The following is a 13,432-nucleotide window of genomic DNA, read 5'->3' on the forward strand; positions in this document are numbered from 1 at the left end:
CTCCAGGCTTCTCTGGTTTTTCCATTGCTATGGTTTTCATCACCCACGACATCTCCTTTCCCGCCCAACTGTTGAAACCCGCAGCTCCCACACACGTGCAGCACAGTCAGACAGTGCACTCTCAGTGGAGTCTAGAACCCCCTGAGGTCAGCCCTCAGAAGGCCCAGTTCATGCCCCAGACCCCTCGGCTCCCCCGCTGGGGTCCTGAACACTTTGCAGTCTGCAGTTGACGATGTGAATAAGTGACAAAAAAGGAACAACCGTCCCGTCCTGTCCCCCGCATCTTCCTCAACCAGAACCACATCCTCACCCCCACCCCAGCCAGGGCTTTCCCTCTGCTGAGTCACTGAATGATCTGAGTTGGGGGTAGCCAGGGCCGAGGGACCACGAGGACCTGGGAGGATGGAGGATGGAGTCAGGGGACGGGGGAAGAACCTGTGGGGGAGGGAATTTCAGCTGCTAAAATTAGAAGCAGAAGGAGGCCGGAAAGAGCCAGATTATGTAACCTGGGTTGTCTGTTCTTGGGCAACTAGAGATCCACACCCGAGCCTATCCGGGCCCTGGGCAGCGCCTTCTCTGCCTTCCAAGCCTCATCTCTGGGGCTCCAATCCTGCTATCTACTGATGGCCTGCCCCACCCTAAACCTGGGCTTCAGCTCTGGGTAACCTGGGCTTGGCTTTCTAACATAAACATCTACTTCTCCAAGAAGACGTTGGAGAGGATGTGAGAACGGAAGGTGACTAGGGAACCCATCCATGCCACTGTTCAAACCCAGCAGCTGCCTGGAGATGGAGAAACTGTAGGCACATCCCACATCCCACTATCAACACTTAAGACACAACTGAGTCCTTGGGTTGGGTTGGTTTTTCAAGACAGGGTCTCTCTGTGTAGCCTTGGCTATCCTAGACTCACTTTGTAGTCCAGGCTGGCTTCGAACTCACAGAGATCCACCTGCTTCTGCCTCCCGAGTGCTGGGATTAAAGGCGTGCGCCACCACTGCACCCAGCTGAGTCCTTGGGGTTTGGGTTTGTTGTTGTTTTAAAGTAGAGACAGCACAGGCAAGAATTGTGCAGGTGTGTGGTCAGTCGGAAAGGCGATGGCACTGCACAGGAAGGAGAGGCTGCTGGAACTGGTGGGGTTGGGGGCCTGAGACCCGAGGAGACATCAGCTGGAGGTTAGGAAGAGCCCCCGACCCAAGACCAGGCCGATGCTGAGCAGTGGGAGGGGAGGGGCGGTTCTGAGAGGAAGCTGCTGTGATTCGGAGAAGAGAAGTGGGGCTGTGAGCGGCCCAGGCATCCGGTTCCTCTCACAGGCTGGGGATTTCGGAAGTGGTATGCAAAGAGCCCACGCTGGAGTCAGGGCCCTTGAGCTGGGGGTGGGAGGAGCGGGCGCTGGCATCCACACCCACGGCTCCCAGATTTCTCACTCTACAGCACTGGTCTCCTCCGCCCACGGCTCCCAGATTTCTCACTCTAAAGCACTGGTCTTGCCCTCCACACCAGCTACGTGAAACCAAAACAAGATGAGCTGTGATGTGCCCCCACAGCCCTCCCCGTCCCTCCAGGCGGCTGGCCCCCCAGCCCCGCGGGGGGTTCCCCTGAGATGAAGGCTGCTCACTTTCTCTGACCACAGGGTTTCCGCTTCTGTGTCTCTCGTTTCCTAGGCCGATAAAAATACTGAGCCCCAGAGGCCTTGGCTTCCTCTGACCCCCTGGTACCAGGCAACAGGCATCCTGTCCATCATGGTGGGGGTGGGGAGGGGACTCGGGGATCCCTAAGGGTTGACTCAGTATGGTAGTTGCTGTGGAGATGTTCCCTTCCCTCAGGCCGGGTCCAGGATGTTGGATCTCTGGGGTGGGTGGGGTGCTTTGGGGCTCAATTTGAGAACCAAGGTTAGGAAATAAACTAGAGATTGTCTGGGGAGTGAAGTTGGGCTGGGCTCGGGTTAAACTAGGAAAGAGGTCAGCTGAGTATCATGGAACCAAAGAATCCAAAGCCTGCTCCAGGGGACATGCCCCGTGTCTGAAGGCATGAAGAGCTGCCTTCTCGGGAGGGCCCACGGGATGCAGGCAAGAGGCTCCCCGGTGGGCAAGGACAGTCAAAAATGCCGAAGTGCGTGCATGGTGGTGGAGGATGACCAAAGCTTGGCCTGAGTGGGGCTCAGAAGCCAGAAAACGTGGCCTGAGTTGGTGCGGGGTGGTATGTGAAGAAAGCATCTTGATGCAGAGAAGCAGTTACGGAAAGGCCTGTGTGAGGAAGGCGAGGCTCCGAGGGCTGGGGTTTGTCTGTGATGCTGACCCTGGGACAGCTGTGCAGAGGAGGCTTGGGAGGCTGCAGCAAGGCCCAGGCTGAGTCCTGTGGTGGCTTCACCCTTTCCGATCTTTGTGATCCTGCTGGGGACCCAAGGTAGGGCACAGTGGCCGGCTGAGTGCTTTGAACTGAAGGGACACAGAAGCCAATCTGCCATTCTCCCACCCCCCAGCCTCAGCCCTTGTGGGCTCCCCTAGAGCCGCTCATATGCTAGAGCTCTTGCCTATGTGGGTCACAGAAGCTAGGACTCCTCTTTGCAACACCAACCATAAAATTTAACAAATTTAGCCAGGAGGGCCTGCACTCTGGAGGCAGAGGCAGGAGGCTGACTGAGTTCAGGCCAGCCCCGTCTACAGCCAGGACTCTATTACACAGAGAAACCCTGTCTCCAGAACCCAAAAGCTTAGCAAACTTCTCTGTCCCTCCAATTTTCCTTGTAAAAGCTGTCCATAAATGAATTCTTTGAACTGACTTGTCTGGTGGTAGGTCATAAAGCCCTTTGCAGAGGTCTTGGGAGGAAGGAGTGTCACTTAGAAGGGTCCTGATAATGCATGGGCCTAGCTGAGTTCCTGCCTCTTTTTCTTTTCTTCCTTTCTTTTTTTTTTTTTTTTTTTTTTTTTTTTTCGAGACAGGGTTTCTCTGTGTAGCCTTGGCTGTCCTGGACACACTTTGTAGACCAGGCTGGCCTCGAACTCACAGCAATCCGCCTGCCTCTGCCTCCCAAGTGCTGGGATTAAAGGCGTGCGCCACCACGCCCGGCTTCAATTTTCTTAGCAATTATATTCTATTACAAACTTATTAACTGAGAGTACCTCACTTATAACCCGACTAACCTAAACAATAGGAAAAGAAGATTAAAGAATACAACAATGAAACCGTAAGGATATCAGTTCCAAGGAATGATTCTCCCGGCGTGATTAGCAGAATTTCTTCTGCTGGAACCTGGAGCAACCAGAACCCAGAACCTCGGCAGGAGCCCAGAGCCCCGAAGCCTTCCCTTGAGCAGTTCTCTCTAGGAGCATCTCAAAGTGGAGCGATGAACAGCCAAAACTATCCCAAGTCTCCAAAGGCCCCGCCTCCTTTTTTTGGGCTCACATTTATATCTCCTCTTAGAATTTGTTCAAGGATGTTTTCCAGCTGGTTAACAACCAATCTCCCTCACACGGTGGTTCAGCTTCTAAGGGGATAAACATCACTGGCTCTCTCAAAAGTCTTTTCCTCATCCCCCAATTGTCATCCAAACAAAGAAACATGTTTATCTCTCCATCTTCCCCTTTCTATTAAATAAAATAAGCGATATATAACAAAATAAGACTTATCCATTAAGTTACATTTACAAGGACCAGTCCATTTGTAGTTAACAGTTTTTAAGAAATTATTCCACACTTTATCCTATGCTACTGATTATTATCCTAATGTCTAAAGTTTTTTGTTGTTGTTTTATAAACTAAACTTATATTAAAACTGTGGCTATCTAGTCTTCAACCCCATCAGAGACCCCAGAAGGAAAAACTATCTAATATGAAGGAAGTGCAGGCAAGCGACTTCCAGAAGTACTGACAGGACAGAGAGCTGACTGTCTGAGCAGGTCACAAGTTCCTCTCCATCGTCAGGGCATCCAATCTTCAGCCAGCTGGCCCAAGGCATCTGACAGACCGCTTCTGCACTGTCACAAGTTTCTCTCCATCGAAGGTGCATCCCGCCTTCAGCCAGCCCAAAGCATCTCACAGACTGCTCTGAAGCAGGAATCCTGAAGGACCGGCCCACCTAATCTCCGCAAGGCTGGGCAGCCAACTTCTCAGTATCAGGCTTGATCATAGTGTGTGGTCATTGTCTCATCAGCAGTAGAGATAAGCACAGTTCCTCAGACCAGCGCCTATCTGCCACTATCGTTTCTTGATGCCCACATAATTAGACTGGAGGCGCTGCCAGGACCAACGTGTCTCTCTGTCATAAAAGCCCTTTATTATTAAATGCCATTTTCCTTGGATCTCTGAAGTGTTTGAAGACCATCTGTCTATCCATCATCTATCTATTCCTTTGAAAACATATGCAAGAAACTAAATAAAGCTTATTCTATAATTAATTTAACATCTAGTAAGATTTATAAGTGACTAACTACCAATTTCTGCCTCTGACCATCCTGAACAAGTTATAACAGTTATTTTTCACCTTTTCAAATAAGCTGTACATGTATAATACATTAAATAAATGTCGAACAAAATGAACTTAAGTTTCTACCAACATACAATATATAATTTAAGTTTCCATTAACATGCCATATACAATACATAAAACAAAAGTTGAAAAAGGAAAAAAAATCTTAACTGTCCATCAATCTACATTTCTACATAGCTGTCCATGTGTGTCAAATCTAAACCTGACACCCAACTAGGGCTTTGACACGGAGATGCCTATTGCACACATGTTTTCTCACATACTTTTCTCATGTTAATGTGTCTTCGCAACAGTATGAGCTACAGCCCTTACGAGGGGCAAGGAAAGGGGTCACGTGCTTCAGCCCCCACCTGGTCATCCTTTCTCCAGGATGTGGGTGTGGGCACCCCCATCCTCTTATAAAACCGTAACCTGCGTAGCCGTGCAGCTCAGAGGTAGAGAAATGAACATTAAACTCCCCCCGACTCCAACACTTCAGTCCAGTAACTGCAGCGGCATTCATACGGGGAAGGAACCGCATGTGTATGTGTGTGCGCATGCATGTGTGTATGTGTGCGAGCATGCATGCATGTATGTGTGTGTGCGTGCATGTGTGTATGTATGTGCACGCATGTGTGTATGTGTGCTCGCATGAATGCATGTATGTGTGTGCATGCATGTGTGTGCATGCCATGTGTGTATGTGTGTGCGCATTCATGTATGTGTGTGTGCACACATGGGGAAGTGGTTCAGTCCATGAAGTGCTTGCCTTACAAACATGAAGCACTGAATTTTATAAGCGCGTAAGAAGGCTGGGGTGCCCTGGGGATCAGTGAGAGAGCTATCTCAAAACCAAACAAGCAAACAGACGAAAAACAACATGGCCGCCTGGGCAGAGGGCTGTGTTTTGTTGGCCGCCACGCCTGAAAAGCTGAGTCTTTCCACAGAGGGCATGAAGAGAACTGGTTCCTACACACCGTCCTCTGACCTCCATGTGTGCCCTGTGTTGCCCATGTACACAACACATAAAAATGTAATTGAATTTTTTTTAGCCGTGGCACACGACTTTAATCCCAGCAGTTTGAGGCAGAGGCAGGTGGATCCGTGGAGTTCGAGGCTAGCCTGGGCTACAGAGTGAGATCTAGAACAGCTGGGGCTACACAGAGAGACCCCGTCTCTTGGGTAGGGGGTGTTGGGCAGAGAGAATGCCTCCCGAGCAATAACCAAGTTTGGCCTCTGGCTTTGACACACACATGCGCGTGTGCAGCTGTATACATCCCTGCATGTGCACGCCTACACAGGCAGCAACGACACATAAAAGGAATATTCTGTAAACCTTGAGGGGACATGAGGATATGGCAGGGGGAACGTCTCAGGTTGACCTTTCCACTGCCTGCAGGGTGGATGGATGGGTGGGTGGTGGTGGCGGCAGCCTGTAGCCTGAAGCAAGAAGGCTCGTGGCTGAGGAGAAAGGCAGGGAGTTCAGTTCCCGAGAGTCCCGGGAGCTCAGAGGAGGCCTTGCTATAGGACGACTCAACAGGAAGGCCGCTGTCACAGCTCTAGCCCAGTGAGACAAAAAACACACAAGTCAACTCTACAGACGCCACGGAAGCGCTGCCCAAAGTAACGAGGTGAAGACACCGGGGTCACCAGCTAAAGGTGAAGACACCGGGGTCACCAGCTAAAGGTGAAGACACCGGGGTCACCAGCTAAAGGTGAAGACACCGGGGTCACCAGCTAAAGGTGAAGACACCGGGGTCACCAGCTAACGGTGAAGACACCGAGGTCACCAGCTAACCGTGAAGACACCAGGGTCACCAGCTAAAGGTGAAGACACCAGGGTCACCAGCTAAAGGTGAAGACACCGGGGTCACCAGGTAATGGTGAAGACACCGGGGTCACCAGGTAATGGTGAAGACACCGGGGTCACCAGGTAATGGTGAAGACACCGGGGTCACCAGGTAATGGTGAAGACACCGGGGTCACCAGGTAATGGTGAAGACACCGGGGTCACCAGCTAACAGTGAAGACACCGGGGTCACCAGCTAAAGGTGAAGACACCAGGGTCACCAGCTAACAGTGAAGACACCGAGGTCACCAGCTAAAGGTGAAGACACCAGGGTCACCAGCTAATGGTGAAGACACCGGGGTCACCAGCTAATGGTGAAGACACCGGGGTCACCAGCTAAAGGTGAAGACACCGGGGTCACCAGCTAATGGTGAAGACACCGGGGTCACCAGGTAACGGTGAAGACACCGGGGTCACCAGGTAACGGTGAAGACACCGGGGTCACCAGGTAACGGTGAAGACACCGGGGTCACCAGCTAACGGTGAAGACACCGGGGTCACCAGCTAACGGTGAAGACACCGGGGTCACCAGCTAAAGGTGAAGACACCAGGGTCACCAGCTAACAGTGAAGACACCGAGGTCACCAGCTAAAGGTGAAGACACCAGGGTCACCAGCTAATGGTGAAGACACCGGGGTCACCAGCTAATGGTGAAGACACCGGGGTCACCAGCTAAAGGTGAAGACACCGGGGTCACCAGCTAATGGTGAAGACACCGGGGTCACCAGGTAACGGTGAAGACACCGGGGTCACCAGGTAACGGGGAAGACACCGGGGTCACCAGCTAACGGTGAAGACACCGGGGTCACCAGCTAACGGTGAAGACACCGGGGTCACCAGCTATCGGTGAAGACACCGGGGTCACCAGCTAACGGTGAAGACATCGGGGTCACCAGCTAATGGTGAAGACACCGGGGTCACCAGGTAACGGTGAAGACACCGGGGTCACCAGGTAACGGTGAAGACACCGAGGTCACCAGCTAACCATGAAGACATCGGAGTCACCAGCTAAAGGTGAAGACACCGGGGTCAAGGTTGAAAGGGTGGGAGTGCTTCAGTGAACCCTTGGAGAATGGGACCCCCGAGCAGCCTGCAGGGAGCCTTTGCGGTGCCGCAGCTCAGGAGGGAAACCAGGAAACTGCTTTTCACCTCTTCAAATTGAGATCTTCATGATTTTGGGTGGGTTTTTTTGGAGGTGTTTTTGTTTTTGTTTTTGGTAAAACATCAGGTAAGAGATTCAAAACTGAGAGTATAACTGAAATTGTTAAGCCAAGAAGAGGTGAGGGAACTGGAGAGATGGCTCAGAGGTTAAGAGCACGGACTGCTCTTCCAGAGGTCCTGAGTTCAATTCCCAGCCACCACATGGTGGCTCACAACCATCTATAATATAATCTGATGCCCTCTTCTGGCCTGCAGGTGCACATGCAAGTAGAGCAGTGTATACATAATAAATAAACAAATCTTTTTTAAAGAAGAAGAGGGCTGGGGGATGGCTGGGGCTGGGGGATGGCTGGGATGTATGGGGTGGTGGTTAACACTTGCCACATAAGCATGGAGACTTGGGCTCCAGTTGTGTAGGTGTGCAATCCTAGCACTACTATAAAGAGATAGAAGGTGAGGAATCCCCAGACACTTGTGGGCCAGCTAGCCTGGTGTGTGCAGCCACAAAGAACTGAACCTGCCAGGTGTGGTGGTGCACGCCTTGAATCGCAGCACACGGGAGGCAAGCGGATCGCTATGAGTTCAAGGCCAGCCTGGTCTACAGAGAGAGTCCAGGACAGCCAAGGCTACACAGAGCAACCCTGTTTTGAAAAACCAAAAAAAGAAGAGAAGCCCATTGCCCCCCCCACCTTGCCCCCCACCACCACCACTGTCCTCTGCCCCTTCTCCCTAATGCTAGTGTCAAAGAAAGAGCGATGTTCTCCAAAGACAGCAATCATTAGGAGAAAAATCAAGCCTCTGGCACCGAAGGAAAAGATGAAATGGGGGGGGGGTATAAGCAGGGAGGGGGGAGGGGAGGGGAGGCAGCTTTTCCACGGATCTACAGAAGGGTCCTTGTTGGGTAGAGAATCAAAGCCAGCAACCTTAATAAATCACTGTGAGAACGAACAAGGACATATGGCCAGCCTTGCTTTTGGAATCCATGACGGAGTATATACTGCATTTATTGCGAAGAGGTGTGCAGCATTGACAGGCCCGTGGCTCATGGCTTTCAAGGCTGCCTTCTCGCCGGCATCTCCTAGTTTCCCCCCTAACCGCACCTTGCCCTGAAACTGAACTTTGCTTTAGAACTTTGGTATTTCCCACCCACCTACCTTGGAATCCCACCTCAAGCTCTGGTCCCACCCACCCATCACCTAGGTCTATTTTTTTTTTTCCTGAAATACGTCCTCAGCATGACTACCCATTTCCCCCACTAGGTCTCTGTTTTCTCTCGTCTCCTGCAAGGGAGCACAGACCAGGGAGCTGCGGAGCTTTATGCTTAGCCTCACCACCATCCTCCTCTTCCCTGCCCCACCACACACGCTCGTTTGTAGAATAAAACTGAGATACTTCGCCTTCCTCTCCGCCCTCATGTCCACCCCTTCCCGGTCTCCCTGACATGATGACACTGACTCGTTTGCCATCAGTGTCCCTGGCTTGTCTCCTCCCTTCCTGCCTCTGCCATAGCTGCTCTCTCTGCACTTTGACCCAGGCTGTCACCTGGGCCTTGTCTTCAATGCTGCCTACCATGAGAGTGACATTACTGAGTGCTGTACCAAAAAGCATTCTCGCCGGGCGTGGTGGCACGGATCACTGTGAGTTCGAGGCCAGCCTGGTCTACAGAGTGAGTCTGGGACAGCCAAGGCTACACGGAGAAACCCTGTCTCAAAAAAAAGAAAGAAAGAAAGAAAGAAAAAAGGAAAAAAAAAGTATTCTCTTCCACACCACCCTGTCTTGTTTTCCTCACAGGACTATTTTACTGATTCATTTTGCTTCATGGCAATGCTGGGGACGGGACCCAGGGCCTCACACCTGCGAGGCGAAAGCTCTGTCTCTGAGCCACGTTCCCAGTTCCCCGATGTGTTTCCCCTGGATCTGGCCTCACTGGAACACGATCCCCAAGAGCTTCTTGTCTCGCCTTTGTGCCACAGTCTGCTTCCTGCTTTGAGCAAACCTCCTAGCTGGCACAGAGTAAAGGGTGTTGGACAGTGCAGTAAGGCAGGACACAGGCCAGCCATAATTTCTGGCTCAGGTAGAAGTTCACGCGGTGTCACACACGCCGTGTGTGGCTACTAACTGGACGCCACCAGAGGGTGGGGCTTACCTGGGAATTCATTGACAGGTATGCACTCAAATTTGAGGTTGACTTCAAATTGTGGTTTGGGTTAAGGTTAAACTTGGATAAAGTTTGAGGCTTAAAACAGAAACATAAAAATGTGCGGCTAGTGTCACTTAAGCCTGGTTTGCAGGCCCCGGAGATTCCTGCGGCCTGTCCTCTGAAAGCAGTGCAGACGCCGCACAAGGCTCCCAGTCATCAGCCCTCCCACCCGGGGAAAGTCCCAAACAGCTGTTGGCCTCCCCAAGAAAGAAACTGAATTTCACACAACCTCTAAAACTGAGATTGAAACCAAAATTGGCCCGTAGCAAGGCACATCCTCCAGCAGGCTGCCAACTCCCGTGACACAGCTTAGCCCAGTCCTGTCCTTCCTTCCTGTCTCTCACGTCGCCTCATACTCCTCGGCTTCCCCTTCGCACTGTCCAGGTCCCAGCATTCTTCTCGGACCCAAATCTCACCCAATCTCTGCCTCTCCTCTCCCCTCTCTCTGTCTCTCTGTCTCTTGATTGTAAAGCAGCTTTCCACTTTTCTATGGCTTAGCCTAAGTCTCAGCCCATCAACCACGAACATTTAAGAGGGAGAAACATGGGGCTGGAGAGATGGCTCAGCGGTTAAGAGCACTGACTGCTCTTCCAGAGGTCATGAGTTCAATTCCCAGCAACCACATGGTGACTGACAACCATCTATAATGTGATCTGATGTGTACTGTATACATAATAAATAAATCTTAAAAATAAATAAATAATTAAAAGAGGGAGAAACAACAGGAAACATAAAGATTCCCAGGGAAAGAGGAACACAGACGCGGGGCCAAAGATGACACAGATAATGACAAGATTCAAATTCTGTCCCAGCAGGGCGTGGTGGCGCACGCCTTTAATCCCAGCACTCTCGGGAGGCAGAGGCAGGTGGATCTCTGTGAGTTCGAGGCCAGCCTGGTCTGCAAAGTGAGTCTCTAGGACAGCCAAGGCTACACAGAGAAACCCTGTCCCAGAGATTCTGTCCCAGAGAAGGTAGCTCAGTAGAGGCGTGCATGTCTAATATGCTCAAGGCCGTGGGCCCCACTGTCAGCGCTGCCAAAGGTCAAAAGCACAAAAAGACAAGATATAGACAAGAAATTACAGGGGCTGAGGTGTTTTTTTTGTTGTTTGTTTTTTGGGGTTTTTTTGTTTTTTTTTTTTTCGTCTTTTTGGTTTTTTGGTTTTGTGTGTGTGTGTATGTTTTTTTTTTCTTGTTTGCTTGACAACGTGTCTCATGCTATCACATAGCCAAATCCACCTGATTCTTCTGCCTTCACTTACAGGCACGCACCGCCACGGCAGTTTACGTGGTGCCAGGGATGGAAGCCAGGGCGTTCTGCATGCTAGGCAGGCCCTGTGCCAACTGAGCTGCATCCCCACGCCTTTCCTTTCTGTCTTCCCTTCCTCCGTTACACCTGGGCCGCCACCAGCACGGTAGGTTCTGCCCTGCAGCACTGTCCCCTTTCCTCTCTCAGGAGCGCTGCCTCTTGCCATCGTCTGCTGGTCCCATGGTGACCTCGGGGACCCCCCCATTCTTCACGTCGTTTCCAGACTCCATTTCATAGCATTCCAATGCAAGTGGGTCTCTCCCTTACCTTAATGTGTTGGTGGCTCTCTGTCATATTAGAATAAAATGTAAACATCTTCCCTTGGTTTGAAACCCTGCAGGCAGAGTTCGAGGCCAGCCTGGTCTACAAAGTGAGCTCCAGGATAGCCAGGGTTGTCACACAGAGAAAATCCCAGCAGGGTGATGCTCTCTGCCTACCCACAGGCCTTTCTTTTATTATGCAAGATGTACCCAGATGCACACCTGAGCCCACGAGGGCTCTCTGGCCGCACGTACACTCTTCTCTATCTCAATTGTCCCTTCCCGCCTTCCTTACCTCCACAATGACTGCCCCCAGGCTCCATGAATTTCCTGTGGGTTGCCTCTCCAAGGTGGAGAAACTTGGCGTATGCCACTAAACTTGAGATCCCTGAAGTCAGGGAGCCATCTGTTGGAGCGGTCTCCCCAACCCCTTGTACCGGGGGCACAGTCAGTGCACGTGTAGCGCAGAGGACATTGGGTGAGAGCTGTGGGGGTGCACAGCGCATGCCCCCAAAAGATGAAGCCAAAACATCTGCATGTGAGTGACAGCATGGGACCTGAAAGGTAGCGCTCCTGTGCCTTTCCAGCCTGCAGTCCTACCCACATCTTCCCCCACGGCAAGCCACCAAAACCGAAATTCCTCTTCGCTCACCGTGGGTCATGGGCACTAGAACCCTCCTTTTTCCATGAGCTAGAAGTGCTGCCCTTCCCCCACCTTTCTCTGTCAGAACTGGTCATAACAAAAATGTCTAGTCCTCAGGCACAGGCCTCATCCTGCAGGGTCCCCTGCCCGACGCCGAGGAGGAAGGACCACCAATCACAGCCCAGCGAGGAAGCTGAGCAGAAGAGGACAGGCCTGAGAGCAGCACCATGCCCAGTGACCAGCCTGACTGCCACCATCACCAGCCGTCTACCACACTCTGACTGAAGAGGAGAGCCGTGGCAGCAGTGGTGATATTTGAGGTGGCAGGCTCCTATTGTCCATATCAACCTTATAAAACATGACCCCCCCAAAAAAAAATCTTTTTCAAAAACTTTGCTTTAGCCAGGCAGTGGTGCCGCACACCTTTAATCCCAGCACTCGGGAGGCAGAGGCAGGCGATCGCTGTGCATTCGAGGGCAGCCTGGGCTACAAAGTGAGTCTAGGACAGCCAAGGCTACACAGAGAGACCCTGTCTCAATCACACACACACACACACCAGCAAGATGGCTCAGTGGGTAAAGTGTGGCCTGTGGTGCTTGTATGCACTCACATGCACACACATAAAACAGATATATATATATATATATATATATATATATATATATATATACACATACATACATACATACATACATACATACACACATATATGTGTGTGTGTGTGTGTTTGGTTTTTTGTTTTTTGAGACAGGGTTTCACTGTGTAGCCTTGGCAGTCCTGGACTCACTTTGTAGACCAGGCTGGCCTCGAACTCACAGCGATTCGCCTGCCTCTACCTCCCTAGTGCTGGGATTAAAGGCGTGCGCCACCACGCCCGGCTGATAAATATATTTTTAAATGTTCTGTTGCGTGCACAGGATTTTTGCCTGCACATGTGTCTCAGCACCACTTGAGTGTAGTACCTGCAAAGGCCAGAAGAGGACGTCACATCCACAGGAACTGGAGCCACAGATGTAGTAAGCCAACGTGTGGATGCTCAGAATTAACACTGGTCCTCTGGAAGAACAGCCACTGCTCTGAACGGCTAAGCCATTTCTCCAGCCCTCAAATTAAATAAAAATTTTAAAGTTTTGTCTTAAGAAAGAAACAATCAATGTGGCTGCTGGGAATGGGCTCGGGGCTTACATGCCTGGCGAGCAAGCTGTCTGAGCCACACCTCCCTACGCTTGAGGGTTTCTCTATGTTATCTTGGCTGTCCTGGACTCACTTTGTAGACCAGGCTAGCCTCGAACTCACAGAGATCCACCTGCCTCTGCCTCCCGCGTGCTGGGATTAAAGGTGTGTGCCACCACCACCCGTCTTAGATGCAGCTTCTTAACAAGCCCTTTGACTGACTTCACGATAGGCCACCGTCCTTCCTGAGTAGAATTCTGCAGCCCCCTCTACAGAACTTTGGAAGGCAGCGGTGTGTGTTTGGGGTTATGTAAATCTCACCTGCAGGGACTTCCTTCAGGCTGAGACCTTGCTGTGCATGAAGAGTGTGGTGG

This window comes from Acomys minous (assembly GCF_964271855.1).
Source record: "Acomys minous genome assembly, chromosome: 13".
In the NCBI taxonomy this organism is placed as follows: domain Eukaryota; kingdom Metazoa; phylum Chordata; class Mammalia; order Rodentia; family Muridae; genus Acomys; species Acomys minous.